We start from the raw sequence: 15,494 nt of genomic DNA on the forward strand, positions 1-15,494 counted from the left end.
GAGTGCAATGGCATGGTCTCAGCTCACTGCAATCTCCGCCTCCCAGGTACAAGTGATTATCCTGCCTCAGCCTCCCAAGTAGCTGGGACTACAGGCATGTGCCACCACACCTGGCTAATTTTTGTATTTTTAGTAGAGATGGGGTTTCACTATGTTAGTCAGGCTGGTCTTGAACTCCTGACCTCATGATCCACCTGCCTTGGCCTCCCAAAGTGCTGGGATTACAGGCATGAGCCACTGCACCTGGCCTCAACAAATATCTGTTGAGCATCTGCTATGTGCCAAGCAGGGTCTGATGCTGGAGATTTGGCTTGAACAAAACATAATACCTGCCCTCATGGACCATACTTTTTAGTGGAGAGACAGAGAGCAAACCAATCTGTATGTATAATGTGTTATGCTAGAAGGTGGCACACATGTTATGGAGTAAAAGCAGGGAGAGGGGATAGAAGATAGAAGATAGGGTAACTGCAGTTTTTAAAAAGCTTTCAGAGAAGGCCTTCCTGAGAAAGTAATATTGTCTGAGCAAGACCTGCAGAAGGAGAAGGACCTAGTAATGTGGTTCTCTGGGAACAGTGCCAGGAGTGACAGGAAGCCAGGGTTGCTGGATTGAGTGGACAAGGGAGAGCATAGTAGGAGATGAGAGCCTAGAGGCACTGAGGAAGGCAGATCTCTGGAACGACTTTGACTTTATCAGCACTTTGAGCAAAGATGGGAAGCTATTGGCAGATTTTGAGCAGAGGAGTGATATGAGCTAATTTGTATTTTATTTATTTATTTATTGAGACTGAGTTTCGCTCTATTGCCCAGGCTGGAGTGCAGTGGCGCAATCTCGGCTCACTACAATCTCTGCCTCCTGGGTTCAAGCAATTCTCCTGCCTCAGCCTCTCAAGTAGCTGGGATTACAGGCACCCACCACCATGCCCGGCTAATTTTTGTATTTTTAGTAGAGATGGGGTTTCAACATGTTGGCCAGGCTGGTCTCGAACTCCTGACCTCAGATGATCCACCCACCTTGGCCTCCCAAAGTGCTGGGATTACAGGCGTGAGCCACCACGCCTGACCTAATTTGTATTTTAAAAGAATAACTCTGGTTGCTGAAGAATAGGGTTGCCAGAGCCAGCAAATAAAACTACATGGTGTTGAGTGAAATTTGAATTTCAGATAAATGCATACTTTTTTTTGGTATAAGTATAGCCCATGCAATGTTTGTGACATATTTATACTAAAAAATATTCATTGTTTATCTAAAATGCAAATTTAACTGAGTGTTCTGTATTTTATTGGCAATCTGTACCTGGAGAAAGATTGAGGGAATAAAGGTGAAAGCAGGAAGATCAGCTGGGGATATTGCAATAAACCAGGTGAGAGATGAAGACAGTTCAGACCAGGGAGGTAGACGGAAGGTGGCAAGAAATGGTTGAATTTTGGATATATGAGATCAAGTGTGTAATCCCTCTCTCTCTCTCAAGCCTTTTGTGTGAGCCAGTTTGATTCATTTTACCACCAAAAATAGAGGAAAGGGGTGGTGGTCAATGGGGAGGATGTGGGTGTAGGCTTTCTGGCATATGAGAAGGATGTGGGTTACACCACAAGTTTCACATCGTGTTAGAGAATACTTGAGAATAGAATTAGTCACTCAAAGGTAGAAAAAAGCCCAAGGTCAGGTGACAGTGCAGACAGAGCTCCTCTTCTACTCACTCGGGGACATGGGGATCAGACTCTGGGATGTAGCAGTAAAAACTTTGACTGTGACACTTTCTTTTTGGTGTCTTCCCCTTTAGTTGGATGCCAGCAGACATCTCCTGGATGGAGGAAGAGCAGGAGAGAGCCTGTTGAGGGAATGTTGACTTGTGACTTGACCTTTGCATTTAGATCTTTTGTTCTGAGCCAATGTGCTGAAAATTCTTAGAGGGCAGAATCAACATCTTATAGGTTGCTGGAATTGAAGAGAGATAGGAGCTCCTGTAGGAATGTGCTAAGTGCCAGCAGGTGTGTTGCTCACAAGCCAGATTTAGACATTATCACCCCTTTTTCAAGGATGAGAGGTTGGTGCAGAAAGTTCTGGCAACCTTCTCAGGGTTACTTTGGAGAACTTGTTTGATTTCCCATCATTATCACTTGTCTAAGTCACACAAACATCCTTTGAGTGCTAAAGACCTGAGAACCTGAAAGGAGAAGATAAGACAGCTGTACAGTTTTTATTCTATGAAGAGTTTAAAACCAAGTGTTTGGTCAAAAGAGACCCACAAAAACATAATCCTTACCAGCTGACTTCCCTCTCTGTATGCCTCCTGCCTCATTCATTCAATTGTTTAGCAAAAATGTATTGAGCACCTTTTATATAGCAGGTTCTAGACTAGGCCAAGGATACACTGGTGAGCAAAAGATGGACTGTAAAGTCGAGGTTGGAAGAAAGAGGTAACCAGGTTAAGGATGAGGGATGAGGAAGATGTTCCAGAAGGAAAGCTTGTGCAAATGTCCTGTGGCAGGAGGGAGGGTAGATGATACCAGGGGATGAATAGAGAACAGAAGGGAGACATGCAGATGCCAGAAAGCTATGTGAGAGTGTCTGGCAGGTCATATTAAGGATTTTAATTTTCATCCCAAGTGCAAGGGGATGCTGTGGAAATACTTTAAGTAAGACTATGACAGGACCAGATACACATTTTGAAAAGATAAAATCCAAATATCTTATATAGAAAACCCTAACGATTCCACCAAAAACCTGTTAGAACTAATAACTAAATTCAGTAAAGTTGCAGGATATAAAAGCAACATATGAAAATCAGTATTATTTTAATACACTAACAATAAACTATCCAAAAAAAAGAGATATCAAGAAAACAATCTCATTTACAATAGGTACAAAAAATATTTAGGAATCAATTTAACAAAGGAGATAAAACACTTGTACACCAAAAGCTATAAAACAATGAAAGAAATTGAAGACACAAATAAATGTAAAGATATCTTGTGTTCCTGGATTGGAAGAATTAATATTGTTAAAATGTCCAAAATGATCTATAGATTCAATGCAATCCCTACAAAAATTCCAATGACATTTTTCACAGAAATAGAAAAAAATTTCTAAAATTTGTATAGAATCACAAAAGACCCCAAATAGCCAAAGTAATCTTGAGCTAAAAGAACAAGGCTGGAAGCATTACACTACCTGACTTCAAAATATACTACAAAGCTATAGTAATCAAAACAGCATGGTATTGGCATACACACAGACACATAGACCAATGGAACAGATTAGAGAACCTGAAAACAAATCTACACATTTGTGATTAATTGATTTTTGACAAAGATCAAACAATGGGGAAAGGACAGTCTCTTTAGTAAATAGTGTTAGGGCAACTGCGTATCTACAAAGAGAAGAATCTCACACCATATGCAAAAATCAACTCAAAATGGATTAAAGACTTAAATATAAGACCTGAAACAGCAAAACTACTGAAGAAAACATACAGGAGGAGCTTCATGACATTGGTCTGGGTGATGATTTTTTGGATATAACTCCAAAGCATAGGCAACAACAGCAAGAATATACACATGGGATCACATCAAACTGAAAAACTTCTGTACAGCCAAGGAAACAACCAGCAGAGTGAAGAAACAATCTACAGAATGGGAGACAATATTTGCAAACCATACATCTAATAAGAGGTTAATATCCAAAATGTGTAAGGAACTCAAATAACTTAGTAAGAAAACAAAGAGCAAGGGATTTGAATAGACATTTCTCAAAAGAAGACATACAAATGACCAATATGTATATGAAAAAATGCTCAACATCACTAATCATCAGAGAAATGTAAATTAAAACCACCACAATGAGATATCACTTCACACCAGTTAAACTGGCTATTATCAAAAGGACAAAAGCTAACAAGGGTTGGGGAGGATGTGGGGTAAAGGGAACACTTGCTCACAAATGGTGGGAATGTAAATTAATGTCGCCATTATGGAAAACAGTATGGAGTTTCCTCAAAACTTAAAAATATAACTACTATCTGATCCAGCAATCCCACTACTGGGTATATATCCAAAGGAAATGAAATCAGTATGCTGGAGAGATATCTGGACTCCCATGTTTATTGCAGCACTATTCACAACAGGCAAAATTTGGAAGCAACCTAAGTGTCCATCAACAGATGAATGGATAAAGAAAAAGTTATATATATATATATATCTGTCTCTCAAAAAAATCATAACCAAATGAAAATAGAAAAAATGACTTTGCTAATATGCAATTTTATTTTATTTTATTTATTTATTTTTTTGAGATGGAGTCTTGCTCTGTAGCCTAGGCTGGAGTGCAGTGGCGTGATCTCGGCTCACTGCAGTCTCCGCCTCCTAGGTTCAAGCTATTCTCCTGTCTCAGCCTTCCGAGTACCTGGGATTACAGGCATGGGCCACCCCACCCGGCTAATTTTTTGTATTTGTAGTAAAAACGGCATTTCACCACATGGGTCTCGAACTTCTGACCTTGTGATCCGCCCGCCTTGGCCTCCCAAAGTGCTGGGATTACAGGCATGAGCCACCGTGCCCAGCCGATGCAATTTTAAAAAAATGAAAACAAAAACAGAAAGCCCAAGTGTCTATCACTAGAGGACTGGGTAGACCAATTAGATTATACACATATGGGGACTACCAGGTATCTGTTCAAAAGAATGAATATAACCTAATAGCATGATCTCTAAGAAATATTGTTTTAAAAATATAAGGTACAGAACAGTGTGTACTGTATACTATCATTTGTACAGGAAATGCGTGTATATAAATACTGAATTCTCGTTATTTGCAGTAGTTATAGTCTAAAAGCTGCTCATAACACTGAATTAGTGAACACTGAAACATTTGCTCCTGAGAGAAATACAGGGTTAGGTTTCTATGACCCTGTGGTCACAACGCTTTTGTAAACCCATCAATACATAACCATGTTTTATGCGTGTATTGTTTATCCAATACATTTAATACATAATATATTATTCATTTAATGAATATTAAAACATATTGTTGATTCATTGACAATATGTTTAAACTCATTGCCAACACTGAACTCATGGCCAGCAGCACCATAACTCATGCCTGAATGAAGCTCATCTAACACATACATTTTCTCCTAAGGCACATCAAAGCCTTCTTCTGCTTAAGAATGCTAGACAACATTTCAGCACTATGCTTGGGGACCATTTTAAACAGCAAAATATCAACAAAGGCACAAAAATGTGAAAAATGTGGTGCTAAACAGACCATAGAAAGGATAGTTGTTTATAGTATGAGAGCTGAACCAAGAAGGCAGAGTATTCCCCGGTTAGACCTCAGTTGGTAACATGTACGTTGGGTGACTCAAATCTTGTTTCCAGCTCTACACATGTTTGCAAATGGCTATGAGTACTGGTTTTGGGGTTACAAAAAAACTTTAGTGATTAGGCGAATTTGCAAATGCAGAATCTGTGAATAAAGAAGATTAACTTTTTTTTTCCTGGAAATAATATTAAACATGACTTGCAAAAATAAAAGTAGTACAAGAATACTTATCAACCCTTTGTCCATATTCACCTATTGTTAACATTTTGCCCCATTTGCTTTCTCTTTTGTGTCCTTCTTCCTCTTCCAATGTACAAACACACACACACACACACACACACATACACATTTTGTCTTGAACAACATGAGGGTAAGTTATATACATCAGGGCCCTTTACCTCTAAATAAGTCAGTATTTATTTTTAAAAAAGAAAGACAAAAACAAACAAACAAACTAAAAGGATTGCCCTTATATAACCATAGTAGACTTATCAATTTCGGTAAATTTTTTTTATGAGCCCCCTGCTTCAACTTTGGTAAATTTAACATGGATGCAATACTTTAATCTACCATTTCCCTTAATTCTAGAACACATCCACAGCCTTTCTTTGTCTTTTGTGATATTGATTACTGATGCTTTCAGATAATACCATTATCCCTCTAACACATGCTTTAAAAAATAGAATATTTCTTATTTTGGGTTTTTCTGATACTTCCTCATGGTTAGATTCAGGTTATGCATTCTCCCCTAGAATACTACATAGGTGATGATATAAAATGTATTTGCTTTAAAACATATGGAGTATCTATGAAGAACAAAGAAACTCATAACAGGGATTGTCTTTGGGGAAGACAGCTGGGAGCCTGGAGGAGAGAAGAGAGAAGGAGAGCTATTTTTCACTCTGTACCCTTATGTACCCATAGAATTGTGGACTGTGTGTGTATAGTACTTACTCAAAAACAAAATTTAAGAAAATTTTGTAAGGTAGGTGAGTCTGGTATTATTGCCCCCATTTTCCACATGGTGCAACAGGCTCCAAGGATAAATATGAAGCAGGAAGGCCTCCATTCCAGGCCTGTGGCTCCATGGCCAGTGCAATGCCTGCTGTCACTCAAACTCCTCCTCTGAAATTGGGTGTGTGCAGGTTGCAGTGAGTACTCAGAGGACGGGAAAGTGAAAGTGGGGATGTCAGCGAAGGCTTCCTGGGAGAAGAGAGCCTGAACTAACTGTAGAAAGGTGAGAAGTTAGCCAGATGTCCAAGGGTTACAGGAGTCGGGATGGAATGAGGAAATCAGGAACAGGAAGAATGATATTTCAGACAGAAAGTGATTTGGATCTGAGGATAGCAGGTGTGCAAATGTGCATGCCCCATTCAGATCTGCCAGGAAGATTAGGATCTTCTTTACCAGCCCCACACTATTGTGTACTGGGGAAGCCAAGGTTTGCCTTGAACAATACACACGTCTTTTCTCCTTTCAGTCTCCTTTCAGACTGAATACTCAGACCTTTTGGAGTTGAACTCCCTCATGTGGCTGCTTTCCATAGACTCAGAAAATTCAGTGTCTCCAAGCTCTGTCTTTCTGAGCTCTGTCTGATCTCCCTTCTTCTCCCCAAGATGCCTTCTGTGTATCTGGGTAAACGAGGGCCCTTACTGTATCCCTGAAGTTGGGTGGTGGGTGGGGGGGCCTTCATATACCTCTGGCCCTTTGCTGTTCCCACTGAAGAGAGGGGCATCTGCTCCTGGCAGTGGACCTGAGAGGTATGACTGTTCCATGTGGCATCCTGCGATAATATGCTGCCAAGTTGGCTACATCATTTGCAGGGCCCTATGCAAAATAAAAATGTAGAATCTCTCATTCAAAAGGCAGGAAAAAAGTACTACTAAAGAACCTAAAATATAAAACATTTTCCTTTCTTCTGGTGTTTCTCTCTTGATTTGTTGTGGTGTTTTCTTTTTTAGTTGTTGAGATGGAGTCTCGCTCTGTCACCTCCTGGAGGCTGGAGTGCAGTGGCATGATATTGGCTCACTACAACCTCTGCCTCCTGGGTTCAAGCGATTCTCCTGCCTCAGCCTCTCAAGTAGCTGGGATTATAGGTGCTCGCCACCACACCCGGCTAATTTTTGTATTTTTAGAGGAGAGGGGGTTTCATCATGTTGGCCACACTGGTCTCAAACTCCTGACCTCAAGTGATCCACCCACCTCAGCCTCCCAAAGTGCTGAGATTACAGGTGTGAGCCACCGTGCCCGGCCTTTTGTGGTGTTTTCTATTTGCTGTTTAATGTCATTCTAAGTAAAGAAAAAATACAATTTTATATCATTAGTAGGAATTTTACTTACTAAAACCAAGTGTGGGCCCTTCTGAGCCTGGGGCCTGTGCAGTTGCGCAGGTCCATGAAGCTGGCCCTGTGCACTGGCTCCTCTGATGGAGCAGCCAAGTCCCTGCAAGTGGGCACTTCTGGCCATCCCTGGGACTCCACCACTCCACAGGCCCTCTCAGCAATGGAGACAGTTGTCCTTCGGTATCTGTCCTTCCAACTAACACCCAATTTGTAGCTGAAGACTACATAACCCCACTTCTTTTCCAGCTGGGTATTGTCAGCTGACTAAGTTTTAACCAATGGGATACAAGTAGATAAATGTGTACAGTTTCTGAGCGGGGGGGGGGGGTCTTTTTTTTTTTTTTGAGACGGAGTCTTGCTCTGTCACCTAGGCTGGAGTGCGGTGGCACTATCTCGGCTCACTGCAAGCTCCGCCTCCCGGGTTCACCCCATTCTCTTGCCTCAGCCTCCCAAGTAGCTGGGACTACAAGTGCCCGCCACCACGCCCGGCTAATTTTTTGTATTTTTAGTAGAGACGGGGTTTCACCATGTTAGCCAGGATGGCCTCCATCCCCTAACCTCGTGATCCACCCACCTCGGCCTCCCAAAGTGCTGGGATTACAGGCATGAGCCACCACGCCCCGCGGAAGGGTCTTTAATAAGAGGTGGAGAGGGGTGCCTTCCTCTGCTTACCTCTTCCTGGGGGCTGGATGTGGTGGACATAATGGCAGCACCCCAGCAGCCAGCTTGGACCATGTGGACGAAGGCCACACTTAGGAATGTCGGAGAGGAAAGCTCAGACAGGCAAGGGTCTCTCACACTTTACCGGCACTGCGTGGGCCACCTCCAGGATTTTACATGAGAAAATCCATCTACGTGTACGTTCTAAGCCACCATTAAACTGTGTTTTTAGGCTACTATAAAGCCAAACCTAATCATATCTGATAAAGCACCTTTGTGTCCCCTTTGCATGGGACATAGGGAATTCTGGATCCCCCTCAAGCTACTTGGAGGCCATGGGGAGCCAGGAATGGGACCTCTAGCTCAAATATCCCGCTACGCAGCTGCTTCCAAGTGTGGCTGCAGAGCCGATTTCTGTGCCATATCTGAAGTGTCCTCCTGTGGAGTTTGTCTTAGACCAGGAGTCAGCAAATTATAGGCTGGCTACCTGTGTTGTAGATAAAAGTGTTACTGGAACACAGCCGTGCTCCTTCATTTAGTATTGTATACGGCTGCTTTTGAGCTGTAACAGCAGCATTGGGTAGTTGTGAGATACTTACTATTTGGCCCTTTAAGAAAAATTTGCTGGCCGGGCGGGGTGGCTCACGCCTGTAATCCCAGCACTTTGCGAGGCCGAGGCGGGTAGATCACAAGGTCAGGAGATCGAGACCATCCTGGCTAACACGGCGAAACCCCATCTCTGCTAAAAATACAGAAAATTAGCTGGGCGTGGTGGCAGGCGCCTGTAGTCCCAACTACTGAGGAGGCTGAGGCAGGAGAATGGCGTGAACCCGGGAGGCGGAGCTTGTAGTTAGCCGAGATCGCGTCACTGCACTCCACTCTGGACAACAGACTCGGTCTCAAAAAAAAAAAAAAAAGAAAACGAAAAAGTTTGCTGACCCCTGTCTTAGCAGATTTCCCCATCTAAGAATGCCACTAGCTTCCCCACAACCCATCTAGGCCTGAGGGTCTTATCACCAGCTTCCACCACCTTCATCTCCGCACAATTCTTCAATTCTTCAGGTCTGACTTTCCCAGGACCATGCTGGCAAGTATTGAACAACTGGCTCCTCTATGGGAGGAAAAACAAAAAGCCGTAATGTAAATATTGTGTAAATATTCCGAGTATGGTTAATTTCAAGCTAACAACATGATGTTAGCTTGAAACAACATCATGTTGTTAGCTTGAAATTAACCATAGTAAGAATGGTTGGGAAGAAATGAAGACACTCAGCTCTAAGGAGCAGTAAGACACAGCTCCCATACATCCCTAGAGACACTTACTTTACATTGGGGCCCGGGTTCTTCTCAATTCTGCATTGAATGGAACCCTAAAATCTAATCAACCAGGCCTGGATTTTGATATGTGTATATATAGTCTCCAACTTACAATTGTTCTAACTTACAATTTTTCAACTTTATATGGTGTGAAAGTGACATGTAGGCAGTAGAAATCATACTTTGGATTTTGAATTTTGATATTTTCCAGGGTTAGCAATATGCTGTATGATAGTCTCTTGCCATGCTGGGCAGCTCCCAGTCAGCCACGTGATCAGCAGGGTAAACAACTGGTACTCTACAGTGTACTGTGTTGCCCAACTGCAGGCTAATGTAAGGGGTCTGAGCACATTTAAGGTAGGCTAGGCTGAGCTATGATGTTCAGTAGGTTCGGTGTATTCAATACTTTTTGACTTATAGTGTTTTCACCTTAGGATGGGTCTATCAGAATGTTAACCCCATCAAAATTTGAGAAGCATCTGTACTAATTGCAGCTAAATGAATTCACAGAATGTAACTCCCTGGCTGGCTGTCAGCACTATTTTTCCCTTTACTTCGTCAATGTTTATAATATTTACATTCTGTTCTGTTCCTTTTGTTTTGTCTACAGATTGAGTCTAAGATATTAAACCCCATATAAATAACATTATTGTAACATGCAATTATGATTTTATATTGTATAATTATTTGCTGCAGGATCAAGTACCATGGCTGCAGCTCTGAAGAAGAAAATGATCTTCAGTTATTAAGTATCTGCAGGCCAAAGGAGAATGTCCCATGTATCAAAATGTAAACTAGTAAACTAGCTCATTTTGTTCCATGTTTATATTTCTTCTCACGCTCAGATTCTATTTCTTAAAAATCTCACTTACTCTTTTTGGAATTACTTTGTTTTAGTGAGACATCTTCTTGAGTAATTTCTTCATATGCAGTGCATGAGTAGTAAATTTTCTGTCTCTCTGAATTTCAGAAAATGTCTTTATTTTGTCTTTCCTTTGGGTGGTAATTCAGCTGACTATAGAATTCCAGATTCAAATTAATTTTCTTTCAAAACTTGGAAGATGCCACTCTTTGTCTCATAGCATCTAATTGGTGTAAAAATCTGATGTCAGGCTGAAACTTATTTATTTATATGTACCTATTTTTTTCTTTCTGGAAGCTTATATGATTTTTCTCTTTATTCTTGAAGTTCTGAAATTTTACTCAAGTGCATTTATTTATTTAGAGATGGAGTTTCCCTCTTGTTGCCCAGGCTGGAGTGCAATGGTGTGATCTCGGCCCACCGCAACCTCCGTCTCCCGGGTTCAAGCGATTCTCCTGCCTCAGCCTCCCGAGTAGCTGGGATTACAGGCATGCTCCACCATGCCTGGCTAATTTTGTGTTTTTAGTAGAGACACGGTTTCTCCATGTTGATCAGGCTGGTCTCGAACTCCGGACCTCAGGTGATCTGCCCACCTTTGCTTCCCGAAATGCTGGGATTACAGGCATAAGCCACTGCACCCGGCCACCCAAGTGCATTTAAATGTGATATTTCTTTACTCATCCTTATTGCCCCCAGTGGGTCCCTTAAAACAACTCACAAACAAAACAAAATACTTATTTGGCTTAGTACCAAAAAATATTTCGAAGCAAACAAAGATGGCTCACAATACCACCAGCCAGATAACTCCAATTAACATTTTTAAAGCATAAAATAAGCCAGGTGTGGTGCCCCATGCCTGCAACCCCAGCACTTTGGGAGGCTGAGGTGGAAGGATTGCTTAAGCCCAGGAGTTTGAGACCAGCCTGGGCTTAAGCAATCCTTAAGGATGAGAATGGGTGGAGAAGAACTTTATTGAACAACAGAACAGCTCTCAGCAGAGAGGGGATGTAGGGGGTAGTCCCCCACCCCCACAGTTAGGTGGTTTCTCTCCCTGTGTGGCTGGGTCCAGGGCTTTTCATGGACTCAGAATGGGGAATATGTGCTGATTGGTTTGTAAGTATGCAAACAAGGTTAAAGCAAGGATATCACTCAAAGGTGGGCACAACAGTGTAGAAAACCAATTAGGAAAGGGTAGGTATAGGTGAAGGGAAGGGATCAATCAGGAAAGCATGTCAAACGGGATGACAGGTTCTCAATCTGGTCTGTGGATTTGACTTGTAGCTTGACTTTCAGGCTTTAAACAGTTGTCTTTGGCTTGGAGGTGGGGTTTTACTGGGGATCCATCCTTGTCTGCCTAGGTACTTGCCTGCCTCCTGCTGCTATCAATTAGAGATATCTTGACATACTTTAATGAGTTTATGCAAGGGATGAATTCCTAATAATGACAGTGCTGGAATAAAGAGCAAGGGCATTTTAAATTCTGATTTTTTTTTCTTACCAATTTGCCTTGCACAAACTCTGCACCATCGCATTCTCAATAACAGATTATCAAAGTGCTGATTCTCCATTTACTTATTAATATTGGGTATTTTCAAGGTTTCAAAGTTTTACCCATCTGGATAGGTGAAAACATCAGTGTTTTAATATGCATTTTTTTTTTTTAGCTGTGTGTGTGGCTTATATTGTTCCCTACGTTTATTGGTCATCAGTGTTGTTATTTGTTTGTTTTTCTTGATTTCCCTATTCATATTCTCACCTTCAATGGATCCTTTTCTTTGATCATCTGTGTCTTTCTTTGCCTTAGGAAAATGTCTTCCTCAGTTGTTTCCTCCCCTCCTGGATCCAGACATCTGGGTCTAGATTTATTTTCATGTTATTTTATTTTATCCTATGTTTTCCATCTCTCAGTCTTTACACTCCGCCTTAAAGGAGATATTTTTCAACATTATCTCCCAGACATTTGGCTCTCTTTTCAAAAATTCTAGATTATTATGTTTGAAAATCAAAGTAGTACATGAGGATTGTTTTATGAGCAAAATATAGCTTATATAGTTTATAGTAAAAATCACACTGTCCCACAATTTCTTATTCCTGTTCCTCTCTCTAAACTTTTTTTTTTCTTTTTTTTTTCTTGAGACGGAGTCTTGCTCTGTTGCCTAGGCCGGAGTGCAGTGGTGCTATCTTGGCTCACTACACCTCCGCCTCCTTAGTTCAAGCGATTCTCCTGCCTCAGCCTCCTGAGTAGCTGGGACCACGTGCGTGTGCCACCATCCCTGGCTAATTTTTGTATTTTTAGTAGAGACGGGGTTTTACCATGTTGACCAGGCTGGTCTCAAACTGCTGACCTCAGGTGATCCACCTGCCTCAGTCTCCCAAAGTGCTGGGATTACAGGCGTGAGCCACTGTGCCCAGCCTCCCTAAACTTTTAAACTGTTATTTTCCTGGTACTTACTGCCATATTTCTCAACTCTAGATGTTATCTTTTGACTTCCTATCATGGAAGACAAAGATTTAGTGATAACACCACCACCATGTCCCTACTATCATTTTCTGTATCCTGCTGTGATAGTCATGTCACAACTTTTTGTTAAATTGGTACTAATTTTTTGGATAAACATGTGAGCTCAATTCATGGCTGAGTCCAAAAGCCCATTATGATTATGTCTCCCTTTATTTTTTCCTGGAGTTAATAGTTGTTTGTTTATTTATTGATTTGTCGCTTAGTTTTTATGTACATTCTAAACCCTCCTAATGGAATTGAAAAACATTTTTGAATTGGGAAGAGCCCTTGTCCATGAACTGGCTCCTTCCTTTGTTTCTCTCCTTCTTGAGGTGCAAGGACAGAGCCAAGAAAGACCAATTAGAGTGTTAGGCAGACAAGAGCGTCAGGAAAAGGGTGGAATGTTTCCAGGCGTCTGACAAGGAAAAGGGAAAACAGATCCACAGGGATCTAGGGAGCTGGAGCTTTTGAAATCAGTTGTTTGACCTCAGAATGTCTCTACAGAAACAGTGTTTTCCATGGTGGGTGGTTCCCAGCTCGTCTCCTACCCCAACTCACCCCCAAGCTGAACAGCTGTACAGGACCTTTCCAGAAAAGTTGTAAGACTGGGCCAGGTGTGGAGGCTCATGCCTGTAATCCCAGCACTTTGGGAAGCCGAGGCGGGCAGATTGCCTGAGATCAGGAGTTCGAGACCAGCCTTGCCAACGTGGTGAAACCCCATCTTTACTAAAAATACAAAAATTAGCTAGGCGTAGTGGCATGCACCTGTAGTGCCAGCTACTTGGAAGGCTGAGGCAGGAGACTCGCTTGTATGCGGGAGGTGAACATTGCAATGAGCGGAGATCACGCCACTGCACTCCAGCCTGGGCGACAGAACGAGACTCAAAAAAAGACTGTAACAGTGTTGTTTTCCAAGTTTGCAAGAAAGTAGAAACATTGAAGCAGCAACAATTTTGCATTTACCTTGAATGGCAGTGCTGGAGGCAGAGGGAGTATTGATGTTTTGTGCTTGGTGGAGATAGCAGTGGGCCAAAGACAAGCCCTGCATCCCCCTAGATGGGTGAATATGGGTGAGATGGACAGGAGAGAAAAAGAATCAAAGGGAGAAAGGAGATTATGAGAAGGGAGAAGCCTCAACTGGGCAGCAGCCCTTCCCTGACCTTAGTACCCAGCCTTCTCCACCCCTGATTTTGCTAACCCTGCCCAGCACATAGTAGGTGTTTAATAAGTAATATAAGTAATAGGCTCTGTGAGGTCAGGGCACTTCTCAAGGGTGTGAGGATGGATATCCATAAGTCAGAAGTCTGTAATTTAGGGGTGGTTGAAAAGCACAGCAACAAATGTTTCATGTATTTTGATCTTTCAATTCACCTGGGCAAACGCGTAAATTCTTCTGGATTGCGGAAGAACTGATTGTTCCCTAAGGGCCTTATTGGGGGTTGGCAGATCTTGTGTACCTCTTCTGGGCCACCAGACCCTCTCTTTCTTCATCACCAAACCCAGGAAGGGCTCATATCCCGTTCTGCAGGTGTGGGTAGGAGAAAGCTGGGGTAACACTCAGGGGTTACCAGCTTTTAACAAAACCACATTTTAGTTGGCTGGAATCCTAGTGATGAGCAGGGATGATCACAGAGGGCTCACCTCACACCTTGTCCTGGCTTCAAATGGACTGAGTGGGCCCAAGCATGTTCCAGAGAGCTGAGTGGTGATGCAACTCCCGCAGGCTGCCAGAGCACAGAAATCCTTACTCTGCCTGGGCCTGGCTTTGTGTGTTTTCAATTCTTCTGTCCTGGTGGCTTTGGGGAATACAATTCTTAGTCCTCAGAACACCAGCCTACACTAACTCTGTTGTTTAACACTTGCCTCTGTTTGAATGTTTTGTGATAGTTGTTTGCTAAAGTTTGTTAACCTTGCCTTGCACATATTAGGTGATGAATAAGTAATTGTATGAATTAATAAATTCTGATCCTTTCTCAGGGTCTAGCTCTGCAATATGCCTGGAGAATAAGTGACACTGCTTCCCTGCTGTCACCACTCTTTCCCTCTGGGATGTATGCTGAGCACCTTCCAGAGCACTCTGCATTTCCATGGGGAGGGTGCTTGTGCACACACACACAGGCTCGTACTCACTACACCTGTCCAGGACATGTTCACTGCTCCTCCGTGTGTGTTAGCTCAGGAACAGTAGAGTTCCTGTCCACAACCTCTCACTCTCTCTCCAGGTCTGTGTCTAGAAAGATGTTTCAGTTGCCTTTCAGTGTCTGCAGGCATCAACATCAAGCGTCATGACCAACATCATAGCACAGGTCCTGCCTATGTGCTGGCCACTGTTTACTGCCTTTCATTTACCCTTTCATTTGCTTCTAGCAACAACCCCAAAAAGTAGGTCTGATTATCCGATTTTAATGCTGAAGACACTGCGACTCAGAGAAGCTAATTTGCCCAAGATCACACAGATGAGCCCAGATACCACCCCAGGGCTTTGCAACAC

Source organism: Pongo abelii, chromosome 2 (genome assembly GCF_028885655.2).
Source record: "Pongo abelii isolate AG06213 chromosome 2, NHGRI_mPonAbe1-v2.0_pri, whole genome shotgun sequence".
NCBI lineage: Eukaryota > Metazoa > Chordata > Mammalia > Primates > Hominidae > Pongo > Pongo abelii.